The following is a 20128-nucleotide window of genomic DNA, read 5'->3' on the forward strand; positions in this document are numbered from 1 at the left end:
ACTGGTCAGAGCACCAGAGAGGAGGCAGGCCGATGACTGAAGCTCACAGCACCACCTGCTGGCCCTGCATGGTCATGTCTGGCCCCACAGAATTCCCCAGGCCCTTGTGTCAGAGGCCCCACTCCTTTGCCCTTTACTCTTCTGCCTTGCTGTTCTTTCTCTCCACCTCGTTTTTCTCATCCCTACCCCCTTAAGACATGCACAAATTTCTCAGGAGGACGTTTCACCATCCCTTCACCCAGTGGCCAGTCCTACTGGGCTGCCCTTTGTTCACACTCCTGGTATAGTGCTTGACTAAGTATATTTGTCTATATCGCTCTCTTTATAGTCTACTGAGGGAGACGAAAACTTAAAAGCCAATTAGAAGGTGGTGAGTGTTTTGAAAGGAAAAGTTGGGGTGCTATGAATATGCATAAGAGGTGGGCATGCCTAGTCTGGGGTTGAAGGAAGGTCTCCCTAAGGAAGTTGTTTTTTTTTTTTTTTAAAGATTTATTTATTTATTTATACAAGCACTGGTACAGTTGGAAGTACGGAAGGGTGAGAGAATTCACCAGAGTTGGAGCGGAGAGCAGAGCAGGCAGACCGACAAAGTACACTGCTGAGGGGAGCAGCGGGCGGCAGGAGAGGTCTGTGCGCCATGTGGGACCCTCCTCCGGTGGCCGGGGAGCAGCCGGGGATCGAACCGGTGCTACAGAGGCTGCGGGCAGCTTCGCGACCCAGCGCGCAACCGCTGCACCACCGGGGAGGCCCAAGTTTTTTTTTTTTTTAAGATTTATTTATTCATGCATACAAGAACCGAGGTACATGCCAGGTGTGCAGGAGAGTGAGAGGATTCACCAGACAGAGTGGGGAACAGAACAGGCAGACTGACTGAAAATACACTTCTAAGGGGAGCAGCGGGTGAGACAGGAGAGGTCTGCTGCACCATGAGGGTATCTCGCCGGCCGGCTGAACCCGCGCTGCAGAGCCTGCAGACAGCTTCACAGCGCTGCACTCAACCACCTGCGCCACCAGGGAAGGCCCTCCCTAAGGAAGTTTTAAGCTCAATTCTGAAGAATGAGAAAGTTCACAGCAGAGGTATGCGCGCATGCACACACTTGTGTATGTTTGTGTGTGCGCGTGCATGTGTTATATCAGTGCCTATGTGTATTGTGTGTGTAGATGTGTTGTGAGTGTGTACCTGTGTATGAGTGTGCATGTGTTGATGAGTGTACATGTGTGAGGGCCATATCCCTGTTCAGGCTGAGTATGTGCATCTTATAAAACCTCCACAGGGAAAGAGCAGTGTGCTGGCTGGGAGTTCCCCAAGCACAGGGGAGGGAAGTAAGACTAGAGAACCAGGTAGGAAAAGATCCTGGACACCTGGACACCCAGGCACAATGCCAATTTCAGAAAGGGGGGTCTGTTAGGTAATCATTTCTGTATTCCTGGGCTTCACAGAGTAAATGGTGATCAAATATTATTTAATGAATGAAGAGATGAAAACACTTTTCATAGAAAAACAGAATTTAAACAGGACAAGGGATATGACAAGTGAAACAAAACCACCTCTCCCGACCTGCTGCTAACTGGCCTCCCAGGAAGTTGCATATCCAAGGGCTGGCCTGATGATAGGTTTGCAGTGAGCACGTATGGCATGATTTGAGTTGTGATTTAGCAAGATGTGTGGCATATACCCAAAGCCGGCCTCTCTGGGGCGAGGGAAGGGGGTCTAGGTGACATCTGCCAGGCTGGGACTTGACATGGCTCGGGAATCTGGCAGACAGAGACTTAGCCAAGGGCTATCTTGATGCCTATCATGGGGATGGGAGGTGGCGCGAGGTCCTGTCTGCTGCTGCCTGCAGCCTTGTGCACTTCAGAGAACTGAGCATTTTGGAGCTAGTGTGGACCCTGGTCAGCATCTACTTTTTACCTGAGGACCCAGAAGCAAAAGAGGGGGAATGTCTTACTGTACTTTGGTGGCAGGACCCAGCTAGCTCTCTAGGTCTCCTGATTCTACATCCAGGTGTCCTATAAGCACATCTAAAGGGAGAGAAGGAGAGAAAGAATGGAGGGGATGGCACTGGTGCTGTCTCATGAGCACTAAAACTGAAGAGGAGATCTCCACAGTTAAGGGCGACTAGGAAATACTGTGCCTTGTAACCTACATTTAACCCCAGTTAACACCACTTCTTTAAAGGCGATGAGTGAGAACCCAATGCTCATCTTTCTCAGCTGAAGGCTCAGCCTCTGGGAGGAGTCTTCACCTCACAGATGCAGGATGCCAGTGGCCGAGACATCCTCCTGCTTAATTAAGGCTGTTCCCTCCTTAGCCAATAGCTAAGAGCTGGGATCTGGGATTAAACTGTCGAGGTACTCCTGAGTTCTTGCACTTCTTTATCTCAGGGCATCTTTTCCCATCTTCTTTGTAGTAACAGAATCCCTGATCTCTAGCTGTTGGACTAAATGTGACATTCCCCAGTACATGGTGGCTAAAAGTTGCCTTTGTGAGCAGGTTCCATCAATGTCATATACACATGGGGACCAGGTGCAGCCTCAGGAAGTCAACTAAAAGCATCAGTTCTCTGCCTGGGGGGAATTTTCTCCCCCCAGGGGACAATGTCTCAGGATATTTTTGTTTGTCACACCTGGCAGGGGAGGGAATTACATTGGTGTCCATCAAGTAGGTAGAGGCCAACCAAGGTTTCTACTAAAGTCACAATGAACCGGATAGGCCCTGCAACAATGAATTAAATCACCCCAAATGTCAACAACAGCAAGGTTGAGCACCCCTGTCTTAAAGGGAGGAGGCATGCACAGCTTGTTCCTCCCTATACCCCTGACCAGCGTGTGGACATAATGACTGCAGCTGGAGCTGCTACTTTTGATGGTGAGGTAGAGGTCACATATTGGAGATGACAGAGCAACAGGATAGAAGGACTCTGGGTCCCTGACGCTCCTGAAACTACCATATCAGCTTTGGGCAGGCCACTTCCATATTTAGTACCTAAAACAGAATGAACTTCTATTTCATTTACGCTTCTGTTGCTTTGGGTTTTCTGTCACTTACAGCTGAACCTAAGTGACATACCTTCCTTCACCATCCCTTCAACTTCCGTGACGTCTGCCCACCTACTTCTTGCTCCTGTTGCTCCCAGGTTTCACCTCTAGATTTACTTGATAGTTCTACTCATCCATTCTGTTTGATCTACTTTGAATTCTGATTCCTGCTCCAAAATTCCTCTTGTTGCAGCTCTGAGACTCCCAGGTCCTGCTTGTTGCACACCCCCAGGCTCTAACAGGGATTACGAGTAATCCGGAGCAAGCTAGGTTCTAGACATTTCTTTGTAAACTAGTTTGTGTGACCAGTAGGATGGCAGGCATGATGGGCTGGGACCTCTGAGGCTAGGTCATGAAGGACACCAGGGCTTTTGCCTTGCTTGCTCCTCTCTCATCGCTCTGTGGGGAGCAACCCTGAGGAGAGGCCTGTGACAGGAACTAAGGCCTCCTGTCTCCTGTTAACTTCCTGTAAGTCATTTTAGAGGTAAACCCTCCAGGCCCAGTCAAACTTTGAGATGACTCCAGCCCCAACAACTGTTGTGTGTGAGCCCCTCCGCTGGGCTGCTTCTGACGCACAGACCCTGTGAAATAATAAAGCCCTATGGCTGTGACTGCTAAGGTCTGGGGAAAATTTTTTACGCAGCGGTAGAAAACCGTCACATCCCTTCCTGTCATGTCAGGGCATGCCAGAAGCTCAGCTAATCCTCATGTGAAGTAGAGATGATTTTCTCCACCTCAGAGGTGTGAAAACAGGTTCAGAGAGCAATTTCCCAGCGTCATTCAGCTGCCTCCAAAGCCCGCTAGCCCACGCTGTCCTACGCAGTCATGTCTTCTGAGATTTCTCCTCCCACTGGGTTGTAGAGTGGAGCCAGCCTGTCCTACCTACCAGGGTCTCAGGTTTAATGACAAGATGATGTGATCATAGGGAGGGGAGTACATGAGGGTCTGGAAAGTACCACTCCCACTAAACGTCACTCCTGTACACACTACAAAGCCATTTGAAGAACTTGGTGCAGACAGGGTGAAGCAAGCAGCATTCTAAAGCAATGGCAAATAAGTGAAAGAACTTTTTTTTTTTGGCAGGACCCTTGCCGGTGGCCGGGGATTGAACTGGCGCTGCAGAGGCTGCGGGCAGCCTCGGAACCCAGCGCTCAACCGCTGTGCCACCAGGGGAGGCCCTGAAAGAACTTATAGACATATTTTTAGTTAGAAAACTGATGACAAATGACAAGGTCTTCACTGGGAAAAAGGTCACTGGTGTCAGTTCTGAGTCTATGACCCAGATGGACTGGGGATTACCAGTTCAAGGCCTGAGAGCTTGGATGCCGCTGGCTGGAGGGCTGTCAGTCAGCTAAGGAGCCCAGATGGTCCTCCCCATTAGAGGTGAATGCCCTGCTCCGTGGATTGACTCAGGGGAGGAAGGCAGCCTGGAGCCATCCTTCTGCCTGTTGAGAATGGACTCAACTGAGATTCTGTTTGACATCATTAGCAATTTAACTTTTCTTCCTCAGCTCCCCACAATGTGAGAAGTAAAAGGGCATAATTTCTACTGAGATCATAATTTCTACTGAGATCATTTTGGGAGCCAAGAAATCAGATTGATTCTCAGCTTTTTGATTGAGTTTTGAGATCTGTTTGTTAAGGACTTAATGTCGATAATGGTAGCCCACCTGCAGAATTTGACTAAGCCCTAAACCAGTGCCCTCATACTTGGGTGCAAATGGATCACCTGGAGGATCTCACTGAAGTGCAGATTCTTATGCAGCAGGTCTGGGGTGGGGCTGGAGATCCTACATTTCTTCTTTATTTTTTGTTTAAAAGATTTATTTATGCATACAAGAACTGGGGTGCAGGCCAAAGGTGAGGGGGGTGGTGAGAGATTCACCAGAGATAGAGTAGGGAGCAGAAAGGACAGACTGACTGAAATACACTGCTGAGGTGAACAGCAGGCGAGACAGGAGAGGTCTGCTGCGCCATGTGGGTCACCTCCCTGGCCAGGATTGAACTCCTGCTGCAGTAGCTGCAGATAGCTTCATAGTGCTGTGTCTTAATCCCTTGAGCCACCAGGGAGACCCCTACATTTCTAACCAGCTCCATCTCATGCTAATGGCCTGGGTTGTGGTTAGCACGTTAGTAGAAAGGGTAGAAAACACTTGTTCTCAAACTTGGATGCATATGAGAATCACCCAGGTGCCGCGGACCAGCCCAGCGGCGGCAGGAGATCGAGACAGTCTCAGGGATTGAGTGAGAACGAGCAAAAGGTGGTCGAAGGAATTAGGGCGGGGGACAAGAAAGAATGACACACAGACACACTCAAGGGAGAGTGAAAATCTGAGTGCAATTTATTAAAATCAACCTTCTCTTTTTATACATTTCTGTGACAATTACCTAAGATTATTTTTCACAGTTTGTGGTAAATCATACATCAGATATGCAGTGAAACATAGCAAGAATTATTACATATTGTTTTTCACCTAAATTCCATTTAAGTACAATTATCGATGAATCAAGCACTTACTGTAATTTACTCAGAGGAGGTCTTTGTTATCCTAACCTTAACTTAAATATTACCTACATGATTTTTATTATGATCATGTTTCATGTATTTATCATAACATTAGTTTTTAATTACCACATATTATTATTTGTTATTAGCATTTACTATAAAATCACAATGATTACTTTTTCTTAGTCATATATTTAAGCGTGTTCTAAAAGCAGCTAAACCAGTTTAAAGCATACAGCTGGGCAGTGCAGCACAGGGCTATTGAATTGTAAGTTAAAGATTAACGGTGTGTGTCTCAGTGTTTTCAGGCAGTGTTTGTTGGTTGCTTATGGCGCCGATGCACAGCAATCCTTTCCTGTAACATCAGAGGGGGTCTTTTCTGCTTAACATGAATGCCAAAGTTTATTATGCTGAATCCCCTCGGGGACTGCGCCTGTCTTAGTCGCAGACATGCGGCTAGCCAGTGCCTTCTTTAGTCTGCCCCCGATCTTACCCGTCATTGACTGTCCAGTCCAGCGCACAGGGGAAGGGGGTCTTACGTACTCTGTTTGTGAGCATCCACAGTACAGCCACTCTTTATTTCATCCAATTACTGGCGATCAATGGTGGCAACAGTGGTATTGCCAGCCATGGAGGCAGGAGCCGCCACACCCAGGGCATTGAAAAAATTACCAATGCCAGAGCCCCTTTGACTTTGCTTTACTTGGTCTCTGGTGCATCCTGGGCATCACGGTTCTAGTGTTTGCAAAATCTGAAGATCACTGGTCTATCAAACCTATTTCCAGTTACTAGCAGGTTCTCTCCTGATCTCCTTGCAGGGAGAAGTAGCTGTAGTGCAGGTTCACTGTGAACTGGGGTGCAATCCTGCTGCCCCCACCTCCCATGGTTTGCCTTCCCATCTGGGGACACAGGCAGTGACTCTGCTGTCTTAGAGGGTCCTTAGTAGGATGAAGCAAATTCAAATATACATGGAGAACTCAGAAGAGGGCTTGGTGCAATTTCTCTTCTCAACGACTCAAGACTTAAGACTAACATATGCTGTAATAGATGGTTATAATGGTTATCTATGGTGGCACGCAGGAGTGGGGAAATGCCTTGGTTCATTCAGAACTTGGAAAAAAGAGCTGTGGATCTGGGGGTGGGGTTGGAATTCATGACTGCTGCCCCCAACTGGGTCACTGAAAGCAGAATCAGACACTGAAGATGACTTTCTACTTCCACAAAGTCACTCCTTCAGGCAACATGTATGGAGTGCCCACTTTGCACATGGTGTAAGCCTTGGGGAGGGCTGCCCAAATGAGAAAACAAGGATGTTTACCTTTTAAGAGCTTTCAACGCAAAGATAACGTAGGTATGTGGTCAAGTAGCTTCCTTATTGCCTCTTACTGACTTTTCCACGTAATCAGTCAGCACCAGAGGAGCTCGCTGTGAGCTGGCCACAGGACGTGGTGACATAGTGTTCTGCAACCATCCCCGGCCGGGCAGGTTCACCGCCGGTTCAGGCAGCTTAAAAGAGAAATTTGTAGCCCTTGGCATCATCTTTACATCATTCTTAATAGTATGCAGGGGAAACAAGCCAGCAGGAAGACAACAACCTGGGCCCCTGCGAATCTCCATACACCCTTTCCTCTGGACTTTCTCTGGCGTTCTCTCGTGGTCTCCTCCTCTCGCAGCAATTGCTTATCTTCTCGTAGCCATTCAACACCGCACTTGTGGGTTTGTTTGTTTTTTTTTTTGTCTCAGTGATGCTGCCCTTATAGCCTCAGCCTCCAGGCTCAAGTGTGCCCACTTACGCATGCCCACACCATACTCCAGGTGTCCACAATCAGGCATGCGTGCCCTGTGCCCACACTCCCAAGTACCAAGGCCCCAGGTGATAGCCACCGAGGCCAGCAGCGCAAAAGCCTGACCAAGCTTCATTTATCTGATACGTGTTTTCTTCCCTGCTACCAGATGAGGCTGAAGAAGAAAGTTGGGAAAGTTCTTGGAGGAGTGACATGGGCTGATTAATTTGAGGCCCCACAACCTCCCAATGGAAGTGCTTTGGATCTTTGCCCCTCTTATCTCAGCCTTGTCTCCTGACAAGTCAAGCCCATTGCCTTTGCCCATCATGCTATCCTGTCTGACTTTGCTCAAGATTGGAAGGTACATGGGACCAAGTAAATTAACTGTGTTCTTTACCACAGGGCCCCCAGAGACTAGAGGGAAACCTGGCATTGAGCTGTTCTCAACACGTAAATGAATTAGTGGGATTTTTTGCAGACTCAAAGCCTGTTCGGGTTTGAAGATCAGGTTAGACTTGACCTTCATCCAGACTCCTAAACGGCAGATGGTTACTGCCACCTACAGGATCTTTTACCTGCTTCCTGAGCAATACCAGGCGTACAAGCCTGCTCAGCAACCTCAGTCAACCAGCCAACAGGTCTGGGATTGTTAGTGCTGCCTGCTTCAGACATGATATGCCTGCTTCTGCCTCGGTTTCCCTTTGGTGACAAGCCCCCTTCTCTGAATACCAGCCTACTGATCTGAGTCTTTCAACCAGCTCTTCTCAAGTCCTTTCCTCCAGCAGCTGGATCGTGTTCTTATCCTCAGCTGTTGCACATCCTCTTGTGAATGGGCTGATGGCACGGAACCCTGGTACTGACCCACGTCTGACTTTGTCACCAGTGCTCTGAACCCCAGTGTCCTTCTCCACCAGCGGCTCTTGCAACCAAGGCCAAGGTAGCTGCATTCATTTAAGACACTGTGCATTGTGCCGCTCAGTCTGTCACTTCCCCAGCTTTGTCCTGTCTTCTCCCTCATGCTGCCCCAGTCTGCTTGCTAGGGCCTGCCTACCGCTTCTGCATGCAAGTTGGCCCTTTCCAAATGCAGACTTCTCCTCCCTTCTACTCCCCGCCCCCACCCCATTCTCCCTCTCAGGATTTAATCTGTCTCTTCCATATTACAATTTACTTGGAGACCTTTTTAACCCTCCATCACACAGTTGTTTGTGTAAGCCAAGAACATGTCTTTTTTTCTTTGTATGTAAACCAGACCCTCAATCACTGAGTGCTGAAAAGATGAAGTCACAGGAAAACACCAAGCATAAATTTAAAACAATGTAAGTCTCCCTGGTCCTCTGGTCCCATTTCATTTAACTCACACATCACCACCCCCTAAATTAATCATTCTAAAACACAAGCATCCTCACAGCCCAGACAAACCAGCAACTCCCCATTGCCTACTGCATTGATCCACATGTATCCGGAATCAAGCCCACCCTCACCCCCTTTGCCATGTGCGTCCTCAATCCTATCTGCCCCACTGTATATGCCAACACTTCAACCCCCAGTCCCATGAAGGCCCACTTGTCCTTCTTTTCTATCTTAGCTTCTAACTTTCTTCATCCTGGAAGAAAATCTTTTCCTTTCCCCTAGACCCATCTGCCCACCTCGTATAGGTATTTATTGGCCTGGCTGAAACTAAGTGTTAAGACTTTTTAGGATAAAAAGCTGTCATTTAAATATTTTGAGTCGATTATGTCTGACAAGAGACAAGTCCTTATAAATCCTCCAGGGTAGAGTATATAGACTCGTTTTGGGGAAACTTATGATTAGACAAAAGAAAACAAGAACCCACCCCCGACTCCTGGTGGGAGAATTGAGAGGAAACCATGAAGCAGATGTTTTGGAAGCTGAAAGTTCTGTTTGTTAACAGACATGATGTCAACAGTTGAGTGGGAGAGGGAGGTGGGGAATGTTTCTTGGGTTATAACAAATGTGTCTGATGCTGTATCTGAGCTTTGGTTTGTTCCCCCAGGATGTGGCATGTCTTTACTGAAAGCTGCATGCTAATAATAAGAGCAAACAGTTGTTACACACTTACCATGTGCCAGGATGAGGTAAACCCTGGCAAGGATTAACTCCGGCCATGCTCACAGTAACTTTAGATTTTTCAAATGAACAAAAGACTCAGAAATTAAGGCATATTAAAGGCAAATAAGAGGCAGAACTAAGATGCAGGGACTCTGGCTAGTGTTCCTATCTGCCTGGTTTTTAAAATCTCATCCTTTAAACATTTGTTTGGGAATGCTTGGTAATTTGTATCATAGTGCATGCTTGTAATTTGGGAATGCAAACATTTTACCTGTAGGAATGCCCAATCATATTTTGTCACTTTTCCCTATGTGCTGGTTTGCATTTTTTGCTCAGATTTATATTCATAGGTCAAGGACTTTAAAGTCTCCTTGAAGTTAGGAATGTACCTATAGAAGCCCACTCTGTTGCTATACTTAAGCCCAGCTGAATCCTTCCTAAATACTCCTTGAATTGAACTACTCCAACTACACAAAGAAAAGCTTGTAAAAATACATAGAAACAGAGTAGCTTTCTAGAGTTTCTGGGGGAAGGCTAAAGCTGCTTCTAACTGCAAACAGAACAACATAGTAATTTAAAAACAATCCCACAGTACAAACATGAGAAGTGTTATTGCAGACTCCCAGAGGTGTATAATGGAGTTGAACTTTGAAACACCAAAATGAAGCAGCATTTAATTTAGGGTTTTGCAATCTGGGGAACTCAAATTGCAGCTGGGTGGAGAGCATCTGCCTGCAGGTGGCTATAGTTGAAGCTTTGGTTCTTTCTGCGGGAGGAAGGAGGAGCTCACTTTTTTAAATCCTTGGTTCAGGTTAATTATTGCTGTTTACTGTATGTACTGTCTGAACTCTTAGGAAAGGGGATGAGAAAACCTACTGGATCTTTCTCCTCAGATGACAACTAGACACACACTTTCATTCCTTTTACACACTTGCATCACTGTCTTTAAAGCCAGATTCACTTTAAAGTGCATGTTAATAACTATAAGAAAGTGAAAATCAAAATCAAACAACTATGAACCAGAGACACTCTATGGGGGGTGGGGGGCGGGGAGGGGTGAAAATAAGGGGGTTGCAATTGTATGGGGAATATAAAATAAAATTTATTTTAAAAAGTTAAAAAAAAAAGATTGTACTATGTACGCATTAAAATGACAATAATCAAAGAGACAGACAATCCCACCTCTTGACAAGGATGAGGAAAAACTAGATCTCTCGTACAATGCTGGTGGGAACGTAAAATGGCACAGTGACTGGAAAATTACTTGATACTTTCTCACAAATTTAAAAACACACTTAATATACAACCAAGAAATCATATTTCTAGGTGTTTATCCCAAACGAATGAAAATCTATGTCCAGACGAAAGCATACATTTGACTATGTCATAGAAGTTTTATTTGTAATGCCAAAAATTGGAAACAATTGAAATGTCTTTCAAGGGGTGAATATTTAAATAAATGTTGGTGCATATATATATATATATATATATTTTGCTTGCAAATGAAAGCAAAATTCATATATGATGCAACTTGAATGGATCTCAAGGGAATTACCCTGAGTAGGAGCATAAAATCCAATCACCAAAAAAAAAAAAAAAAAAGTGCATGTTAACAGTCAGAGAACACATCTAGTTGTTCTTCTTTCCCAGTTTTCTAACTGTGGGGCATAAAAAGTACAACCTTGATTGCTGACAGAGTTCATCACACAAACTGGTCTCCCCATACTATGGGCTAGCCTTGCATTTTGGTAATGTCTTCTATGATCTCGACAAGGGGTTTTTGGTCTCAACTAATGAAAAGAATCAAATCAATTATTTGATTAAGTGGAATTAAGGACATAAGCATCTTTTGTTGGTGTGTGGTTTCCTTCCAGTTACCTCTTCCCAGAACTTTACTATATGTGTCTGAATTGGTACTTACTTGTATGAATATCAGAAGCAGAGACTGGCTTCAATGCCCCTGGCAGACGTCCTTTGTGGGGTATTCCCACGGGGACTCTGAGTTTCCCTTCCCCTATTGGGCCATGTGCAGCTGTAAGGAGTGGAGACTGACAATTTGCAGAAGTCAGTAAAAATCTGTTTAAACAAATACAAATTAAAGTTATTCTATTTTAAAGGCTACTTTTGTATGTGTGAGCATTCATCCCTCAGCATGTGCACCCATTTGTTTTATTTCAATATCTTAAAGAAGGCCTAACAATGGTATACTTAAAATATTTGTTGTTAAAGAATTTTACTTAGATTGTGGTAGAATGAAATAGGCCTGACCCAGTAAGGGCTTTGGCCCTCACTGGAGAAGAAACCCACTAGGGCACCTTGCTTCCTTGCACATTCCTGCAGGGTGTGCCAAGAACGAAAGAGTGGGCTCTCTCGTTGCTTGGGCCACTTCTTGGGGTTGTTTGAATTAAGCAACCTTGAGGGATTAGAAAATGTTTATGGGACAAAGCACGGCCTGCTGCTGCTTCTTCATTTTTACCGTTTACTATAAGATAGTGAGTTCTTCAAGTTCAGCATTCTCTTCTGTAGTGCAATCCACTTCGTGTGCAAGCATCCATCTGAGCCCATCTGCTTCGATCCTGAGAGAACTGGTATTCAGGGAACGAACAGAAACACGTTGACCCTGTCTACACCGCGGCAGTTAAGTCTCTCCTTTCTGACCCAAGAGTTTGTTCTGTCAACAAGGTGTAACTGGGGCCAGCTGACGTGTCTGCCTGCAAGTGGGTACAATCGTTAAAGTTCTTGACATTTACCAGCTGGGTGTCCCTACACAGGCTATTTAACCTCTTTTAGCTGCAGTTTTCTTCTTTAAATAGGGGACAAAGGTTCCTGCTTCGTAGCACTGTGGTGGGGTTGAATGAGATAAGAATGTAAAGATCCCCACCACACTAGGCTCTCCCGGGGCGGCCCTTTTCTCTCCTCAGAACACCGACACAGAGCTCTTTGCTCCGATGCTGGGCAAGGGGGGATGAAGGGGCCCACAGCATGCGCCCTGGCTGACACGGGTTTGGTGCTGAGTGGACCTCGGGCTGCGGGCTGGCCTGAGGCACAATTTTTTTTTTTTTAAGATTTATTTATTTATTTATACAAGCACTGGGTACAGTCAGAAGCGCGGGAGGGCGAGAGAATTCCCCAGAGCCAGAGCGGGGAGCAGAGCAGGCAGAAGGACCGAAGTACACTGCTGAGGGGAGCAGCGGGCGGCAGGAGAGGTCTGCGCGCCATGCGGGACCCTCCTCCGGCGGCCGGGGAGCAGCCGGGGATCGAACCGGCGCTGCAGAGGCTGCGGGCAGCTTCGCAACCCAGCGCTCAACCGCTGCGTGAGGCACAATTTCTACCCGGGCGGGCTGAGGCAGCCGCGGGCTGGTCGGAGCAGCGGGTCAGGGGTCGGTCTTGCAGCGGCGGTTGCATAGCAACCACGCTGTTTTTATTTAGATTGTTTCAAATGACTTGGGGGTCTGGCTGATGGGGATTATGGGGTCACTGGAGACCCCGCACCCCCCACCTCCCTCCCCCCGAATGCGGGTGACGGTGCCCTTTCGAACAGCAGAGCCAGGCGCTGTGCCAGCCGCCGCCTCCCTCCGCCAGCCGGCCAGGGACCCCGCGGCCGCGCTCGGGTGCGCGCCCTCCGGCCCTCGCGCCCGCACCCGCGCGCTCCCGACGGCCCCACGCGCGCCGCCACCCAGACGGCTGCGCCCACGCCGCGGCGGTTCCGCGGAGGCCGCGCCCGGCGCGGGGACGGGCGCCCCGAGGGTGCCGCGGCGCGGGCGCGTCTTCCCGTCGGTTCGCCGGAGCCGGAAGCCGCTCACCTTCGGCTCCGGGCCCGCGGGGAGAACAAACGGCCGGCGGTGGGGCCCCGCGCACATAAACACGCACAAGCACCACACAGACGCCGCCGCGGCGCGCCGGCCGCAGCGGGCCCCGGGCGCGGGCGGCGGGAAGAGCCGAACCCGGGAGGGCCCCGCTCGGAGCGGCCGCTAAAAGGTGCGACGTAAGTGCCCGGCGTCAGCGGCGCCCGCAACTGCGCCACGGCCGGCCGGGGCCTGCTTCGCCGGGGCCGGGCGGGAGCGGCCGCCGGACCGGCCGGTGGGCGGGGGCGCTCGGGCAGGGAGGGAGCTGGGGAAGGGCGCGGGCGAGATTTGCCGTGCGCGGCCGGGCGGCGCCCGGGGCGGGTCGCAGGCCGGGCAGCGGCTGCCTTCGGAGCGACGAGACGCAGCCGGTGGGCTCGCGGCCGCCTGTTTCGCGGGACTCGCCCGCTCGGTGAGAGGTGGCTGCGGAGGGCGGGCGCCGGCGGCTCGGCTTCCGCGGCGGCCGCCAGGGCTGAACAACCGCGGCCAATGGAGTGGAGAGAAGGGCGCGGGGCCGTCGCCTCTGGCTTAACATGGCAGATGCGCAGAGACTCCAACAGGTGGCTCCGTGGCGCAATGGATAGCGCATTGGACTTCTAGAGGCTGAAGGCATTCAAAGGTTCCGGGTTCGAGTCCCGGCGGAGTCGCGTTTTTTTATTTCCGTGTAATCTGTTATCTCCCTCTTATCACCGCTCTTCCTCTACCTTTTCCTGACCGGTTCCAAGCTCCGCTCCCATTCCCTGCGCTTTCCCAGCGCATTCGGTGTTTGCGGGCTTTTCTCCTTTAAACGCTCGCGCGGGTCCCTCGTGCCTCCAGCTTCCAGGCTTTGTGGCTCAGGGCCAGGGCCCAGCCCTCTCCGGAACCTGGTGTAGGAACTGGGAAAAGCGGCCCTGGGGCAGCGGTGGGGAGGAAAAGGAAGCAACAGTGAAGCAAGGCCTGGTGATTTTGGCCTAAAGGACAGCGCGGGGGAGACCCGGCTCTCGAGTGTTGGGAAGATCTGCCTCAACCCCAGGGCGACACCCACCTGCCCGGTGCGCCACAGTGGAAGGGTTCGCACACCCTGAACTGCGCTTGGAGGGTTAACTGCCCCTTCGGCCTAGAAACCTTCCGAATTTGCCTGTACGTGAGATTCTCTAGAAATGTAGATTTCTAGACGTCATTCGGGACTGATTTAGTGGATCCGAGCTGGGGCCTAGGCACCTGCATTTCCGATAGACTGTGCGTTCTCCTCCCTGATAATTACTGTGCAAAGCGGTTCAAGGTCCACTCTGCCCATCTGCAACTGTGGAGTTGCTAGGTAGGGATTACTCTTTTATGCTTATTCCGACAATTTACAGCTTTGCACAAGATTAGGGTTCCACTTCACGAAATGCGAGTAAATCAAGAAATAAATGGGATTTTAAAAAATCCATGGTAAGAAACAAACTTAATTCCTGAATACTTTGCAAGATTCAACTATCCAAATTAGAAAAGTAAACATCCTTGTTCCTGTCTCAGTCTTGCAGTTCTCTTTTCAAAGCCTTTAGTGACAATGGTTTCTTGTAAATATTTTCAGATTTTATGCACATTGTTTTTACATCTATTGTCCCTCTACATTCTGATTATTAGGGCAATGCATATCTTTTAAAAACACAATTGGTAGTATGCTACCTTATTAATTAGTATGTTCACTTATTAATAGATTCAGCTGCCTTGTTCCAATGTGCATGTAAATCATAATGCTTTAATAATCCCCACTAGTTGGCTATTCAGATGTCTTAATAGTTTCCTGTTATACACAGTACTCCAATGAATATCCTTGATCCTACATAAGAGTACATGAGTGTAAGGTTATCTGTGGGCTATCCTAGGAAGTGGCTTGCTGGGTCAAAGGTTCCTTGTTCTTTGATAGTGCTATATTGCTCTCTTAGGGTTTGTATCTCTTACTCTCACCTATAGTGTGTACCCATTTGCTCATAGTCCACATTATCAAACAGGTAAATGGTTTCTAATTTTAGTTTAGTTTGTGTCTGATGCTGCATGAAGCTGGGCATATTTCCATATAATGAATATTTTAAATATCTATTCATGAGTTTTGCTCATTTTTCTGCTGCACCATTGGTCATTTTCTTACTGTAGCTCTTTACATATTACAGCAATCAGTTCCTTTCCTTTTGATACATTATTACTCTTTCCTAGATTTGATTTTATGGTATTTATTTGTCCTAAGAAATTCATATATTTGGATATATTAACCTTTTATTGCTTCTAGGTTTGGGGCTATACTGCAATTTTATCATGTTTTACTTTAGTGCTTTTATGGTTTTTAAATCTTCATTGAATTTTTATTCAAAACTTATGTACAAGGAGTGAAGTAGAAGTTTGTCTCAGAATCACTGATAGTGACCTCTCCTTTTCTTCTACACTAACTTGAAAATGCCTGTTATGTTCCGAATTCCCATAAACATTTGGGTTTCTAGTTCACTGATCTTTCTTAACCCTCTTCACCAGAACTGTGCTGACTTATTACCTGTAGGGCCAATCCTCCCTTGTAACTAGACATTTTTTCCTCTCACCTATTTTTTAATTATTTTCCCCACACAAATAATTAGCACTTATTTGACATTTGTTACATGCTAGGTACTAAATGTTTCATGCATTTTAATGCATTTAATCCTTCTGACCACCTTACCAAATAGGTAGTATCCCCTTTGTGGAAGAGACATCTGACACACAGAGGATACACTTGTATCCTCTTGACAGAGGTTGCACAGTTTATAATAAGCAGAGTGCCAGAATGGGAACTCAGTAGGTTCTCCTAATAAGCTTATCTTATTCTTGTGAGTTAATTTTTAAAAAGCAAAAAAAAACCCAAACTACAAAGAAATCCTGCTGCTCATGAGGAAGTAAAAGGCATTTTATACCTGTTTTTAGACCACTTTCAGATAGTCAACCCTGATACTGTTCATCCATTAAAGATTTTTGAATTTATTGGGTCTCCCCGGCGGCGCGCAGCCTCTGCAGCACCGGTTCAATCACCAGTCACTGGCGAGGAGCCCACATGGCACGCAGACCTCTCCTGCCACGCCTACTGCTCTGCTCAAGCAATGTACTTAGGTCCTTTTGCCTAGTCTGCTCCCCGCTCTGGCTCTCGTGAATTGTCTCTCTCTCCTGTGCTTCTGGCTGTACCCCGTGCTTATATAAATAAATAAATAAATAAATCTTTAAAAAAAGAAATAAAGATTTTTGAATTTATTATTTATTCACCCCTTATACTCTTACGTTGGATCTCAGTTGTAAACTCTATTTAGGAGCTCCTCCAATGAAGAGTGGAAAAACATAAACAAGGTATCTCATTGAGGAGTTCTTCCTATGAGGAATGGAGAAACATAAACAAGGTATCTCATCACAGAGGGATTGCAGCAGGAACCATGTCCTGAAGTCTTGTAATCTATTAAGGAGAAGGTACTTCACCCTAAAGGCAGTGGGAAACTGATGAGCTTTTAGGTGGGAAGCATTGTGATTAGATGTGTTTTGCATCACCCCTTTGGCTGCACTGTGGCTCCCAAACTGAAAGGGCAGGAGACGAGGCTGGAAAACCAGTTCAGGGCAGTTGGAGTCACCAAGGTAAGAAAACAATGAGGGATGGAACTAGGGATGTGGTTTGGGGGGAGAGGTAAGTATCAATATATACAGAGATTTTAAGGGGCCTAACTGATTGGAATTAAAGGATGTACAGAGGGAGGGAACAATCAAATATAATTTCCATTTCTAATTAAGGCAGATGGGAGGGTGCTGAGATAGTCACCAAGACAACAAAAGAAAGAGAAATGGGTTTGGGAGAAAATAAAGTTTAGGTTTGAGTTTGAGGTCTCTGGACTATCCTTGAGATATATAGTTGGCAGCTGGATATACAATGCCAGGCACATAACAAACTCAGTAAATATTGAATCGAAGGTGTGTAGGGAGAGGAGACCGAAAAAGAAAAAAGAGATGTGTACTTTAGGAGACAGATCTAGACTTAAAAATTCATTAGCCTACAGATGCCACTTAGTCCTGGACATAGAGAGATGGTACAGGGAGTATGCAGAGTCAGGTAAGGGTAGAGGATGGAAACTCAAAACAAAGGGGAGTTCTTCAAAGAAACCAAGAGAGGACGGAGCCAGAATAGGAAGAAAACAGGAGAAAATTAACTACCGGTAGAGGTTTCCTCGAGAGAAGGGAGTGAAGAAAAGGTTAACATCAACATCAAACATTCTTTAAACACAAGCTTTATGCCAGTATCTTTAACCCATGGCACCTAATTATCCCCCAAGCTCTAAGACGTATGAATTATTCCCATTTTATAGAGGAGTATGAAGGATTAGCTTCAGAATGAAAAAATTCCCGCTCTTCTGAGCAAGTAGGAAGAGGCAAGAAGAGAAAATTGAATGTCATGTTTGAAGACCTATTTTCTTTGTTCTCATTTTACAGTTGTGCTTCATACACACAGGATTCCAGGAAGGTACTGACTAAGTGGGAGCTGCCTTGAGAGTGAAAACATGCCCATCTTACTGCCACCTGTGGCCAAGACTCTAGACCAGGGACAGTTTCATTTCAACCTCCTTCTGAGCTGTAACCTTTTATATACCTCAGCATGTTTTTAATATTTTATAATCTCATTCATTTTCAATTCAACATGTATTCTGAATACTGGCTTTGTACAAGGAACCGTGTTGGAGGGAAATATAAGCACAAGTCACATTGAATGCGTTTTTGTAAAGAGGTCAAGGTAGTGTGGGGCCATGGAGACATGGGCTAGTGGTTGTTAGGACTGGTTTTGGCCATGAGTGACAGGAAACAATGTTAACACTGGATTTGGTAAGAGAGGTCGGTCTTTCAGGGAATGACAGCTACTTGATCATGTGGGACCTAGGTTCCTTATCATTCCAGCCTCAAAATGCAGCTTCTACTTTCTGTTCTAAGGTGGTCGATCCTGCCCCTTCTGTAAGGTCACCATACTATAGTGTAAAGGAGATAAATGGACAGAAAAGGGCCCTACTCCAAGCTCACCCGTCTTTGAAGGACACTTTTCAGATATTGCACATTCTTTTACTCACATCCCATGAAAAGGTGGGAATCGTGACTTCCCCCTTCTCCCAAGCGGTCATGTGTCCTGTAACTGTAAAAAAGAAAAAAAGTCCTGTAGTTTCTGCTGGTGATGCAGGTTGCTATGGCGCAAGACTAAAAGTATGAGAGTTAAAACTTAAAAGATGTGACCTTAGGTTACTTCTGTGCCTCGGTTGCTTAACCTAAGAGGGTAATTGTAGCATCTAACTTAAAGGTTTACCTATTACATATATACATGACATTGCTAACATATACATAATAAATTACATAACACTAAGTTTTATATCTAAAATCCTACATCAGTGCCTGGTACTTAATAAGTATATTAGGCATGTTAAATATAAAGAAGTAAAGAGAATCAAATGGAAATAGCAAGAGTATATACACCAGCAGAGAAAAATCTGGGGGAAAAAGTTTTTTTCATTAAGAAATTCAGGCAATCAACTGTGATGACTGGAGCAACCTCATTCCTTCCTTGGGTACCCCCAGCACCTGCACAGTGCCTTGCAGAGTAGAGGCTCCAAGTACTGGTTGCTGAGTAGACTTGAAAGGTTAATAGTAATTTGTTGGGTGGAATGGAGGCAAGGAAGATATTTTAGGTGGAGTTAACCATATGGACAAAGACAAAATTGGCGAAAGCACACTGTATCTGGTATAGCAGCAGGCATGCAAAGAACTCAGTGTATATTCATTCTCAACTGGTTTGGTTTGACTAGAATGTATTAGGTCCAGTAGGAGGAAAACTCATTACTGGGAATTCATTATACAAATGACAGAAATGCTGAAAACATAGGGGGAGAGACAGACAGACAGGCAGTGTCACACAACATTCTCTGGTCTGAAGAGATGAAGCCTGAGATAAAAACACATCGCATGTTAGTAGTTGAGATTCATGTAGTAAGTTTCTGTAGACAGGTGGGTCACAGGTAAGGCAAGGCAGTCTTAGGTGGCTTTGGCTGGTTGAGTGAAGTAGGTAATCTACTGAGCACAGGAATGGGATTGGGGATCCTCTGGGAGGATGGAAGCCTGCTGTATTTCCTATAAGCTCCTCAAGGTATAGGGCTCCTTCCTTGTACCCTGGGGCTTAAATAATGCATAGGAATGCATTTTGTGGAGACTGACTTACAGAATGAATGAATGAATTCAATGGGAAGTAACCAGAATTGAAAGGATAGTGATAGCAGTGAAAGTCCAGCTGAAAGCCAGGAGCTTCAGGGTACTTTCCCAAATTTCGGCCTGGACAGAATAAAAAGTGTTGGTGTTTCCCTGGCTACGATTGGCAGGTGAGACTAAAAGAAAGACTATGGAGCCTGGGTCTCCCACCCCCAAAGATTGTAAATTCATGATCTGAAGTGTTTCAGCCACTGTTACTCTACCAATCTCCCATCCCCATCTGGATACATGTTCCTCCCTAACTAGCTTTAGCCCAATTAGTCAGCAGTTTGTATACTTCTTTCAGTTAAGGAGTCCAGGTATTTTCTGGTAACAATGAGGCCTTAAAATAGTTCCAGTAAATAAAGTGAGTTTAGTTACACAAACCAGTCATTAAACCTGTTTCTCAACACACTGCTTCAAAAGCAAGACAAATAAATCTGTTATTAAATATTCAGTTATCTGCAGAAGTCCAGGAACATTAAGAGGCTTCCTTCTGGACAGTTTTTTACCTTCTCACTTTTACTCTGACTTTGAAGATTTAAAATAAATATGGAGATCACATTAAAATGAAGGTGCTAATGTGTTACCTGTTCTAATACCTTACATTAGATATTAATAGAAGTGATTAAAATTTTTTTTTGTTA

At 46.3% G+C, this 20128-nt stretch overlaps 2 long non-coding RNA genes and 1 other non-coding gene across 3 annotated transcripts; 2 read left to right on the plus strand and 1 right to left on the minus strand.

Moving 5' to 3' along the window:
* Nucleotides 1-10987: 10987 nt before the first annotated feature.
* LOC129145171 (uncharacterized) lies at nt 10988-13266 on the minus strand. Its single transcript, XR_008550346.1, has 3 exons — nt 13203-13266; nt 11876-12110; nt 10988-11475 (listed from the first exon to the last, which is right to left on the minus strand). It is a non-coding gene; the product is annotated as an uncharacterized LOC129145171 (long non-coding RNA).
* A 52-nt stretch (nt 13267-13318) lies between these two features.
* On the plus strand, nt 13319-20103 carry LOC119236371 (uncharacterized). The gene is made up of 3 exons (XR_005123038.2): nt 13319-13377; nt 16532-16618; nt 17694-20103. It is a non-coding gene; the product is annotated as an uncharacterized LOC119236371 (long non-coding RNA).
* On the plus strand, nt 13804-13888 carry TRNAR-UCU (transfer RNA arginine (anticodon UCU)). Its single transcript is given in 2 exon segments — nt 13804-13840; nt 13853-13888. It is a non-coding gene; the product is annotated as a tRNA-Arg (tRNA).
* Nucleotides 20104-20128: the final 25 nt, after the last annotated feature.

Source organism: Talpa occidentalis, unplaced genomic scaffold (assembly GCF_014898055.3).
Source record: "Talpa occidentalis isolate TD23 unplaced genomic scaffold, MPIMG_talOcc4v2.1 talOcc4.9, whole genome shotgun sequence".
Lineage (NCBI taxonomy): Eukaryota > Metazoa > Chordata > Mammalia > Eulipotyphla > Talpidae > Talpa > Talpa occidentalis.